This window comes from Meleagris gallopavo, chromosome 12, assembly GCF_000146605.3.
Source record: "Meleagris gallopavo isolate NT-WF06-2002-E0010 breed Aviagen turkey brand Nicholas breeding stock chromosome 12, Turkey_5.1, whole genome shotgun sequence".
NCBI lineage: Eukaryota > Metazoa > Chordata > Aves > Galliformes > Phasianidae > Meleagris > Meleagris gallopavo.
Genome location: NC_015022.2, coordinates 5,082 through 6,108, shown reverse-complemented (window position 1 = coordinate 6,108; position 1,027 = coordinate 5,082). Strand labels below are relative to the sequence as shown.

Here is a 1,027-nt window from a genome sequence, read left to right as displayed (position 1 = left end):
CTTCTTTTTTTTTTTTTTTCCAAAATGCTCAATGATAAACTAGAAAATGATAATTAACAGTACTTGCAATTTGCACAGTAGTTTATATCTCGTGCCAAGCCAGACTCTGCTTTAAGGAATTATTATCACCAAGTACACAGAGCAGAGTGGCGCAGCGGAAGCGTGCTGGGCCCATAACCCAGAGGTCGATGGATCGAAACCATCCTCTGCTAATTGGTTTTGGGCCCTTCTTCACCATTTTTAATTATCTCAATAATTAATGGTCATTGTTTTTCCCATTCTCTTCGTTTCTTTCCCTCCCTGGCTCTTCGTTTTTCCGAGTTTGTCCCCCAAATAGGGCAGGAATTGGGGAAAGAACGGTGGGAATTGGGATAGAAAGAAGAATTTTAGGAAAGGAAGAAGAAAAATGGGGAGAGAAAGTCGAGGATGGGGAAGAAAGGAGTATATTGGGGAAAGGAAGAAGAATTTGGGGAAATAAGGATGAGAATTGGGAAAAAGAAGACGAGAAATGGGAAAGGAAGAAGAATTTGGGGAAAGAAAGGCAAGAATTGGGGAAAGAAAGATGAGAATGGAGATAAAAAAGGGAGAACTGGAGGAAAGATGGAGGAATATTGGAGAAATAAAGAAAAAAAAATGGGAAAAAGGAGAATTGAGGGAAGAAGAACTGGGGAAAGAAGAGAAAAATTGGGGAAAGAAGCAGAAATTTGGGAAAATGAAAGAGGAAGTGGGAAGGAAAGAAGGATTGGGGAAAGATGAGAATTGGGGAAAGGAAGAAGAATTTGGGGAGATAAAGAGGAAAACTGGGGAAAGAAAGACAAATACTGGGGAAAGAAAGGTGAGAATGGGGGTAGGAAGAGGAGAAATGGAGGAAAGATGAAGGAATATTGGGGAAAGAAAGACAAGAATTGGGGAAAGAATGGTGGGAATTGGGGATAGAGAGATGAGAATTGGGGAAAGAGAAAAGAATTTGGAGGAAAGAAAGGTGAGAATTGGGGAAAGATGGATATTGGGGAAAGGGGGGAAGGGA

At 40.8% G+C, this 1,027-nt stretch overlaps 1 non-coding gene across 1 annotated transcript; it reads left to right on the top strand.

The window, feature by feature from the left end:
• The first annotated feature begins 140 nt into the window (after positions 1-140).
• On the top strand, positions 141-212 carry TRNAM-CAU. Its single transcript has one exon. It is a non-coding gene; the product is annotated as a tRNA-Met (tRNA).
• The last annotated feature ends 815 nt before the right edge of the window (positions 213-1,027 follow it).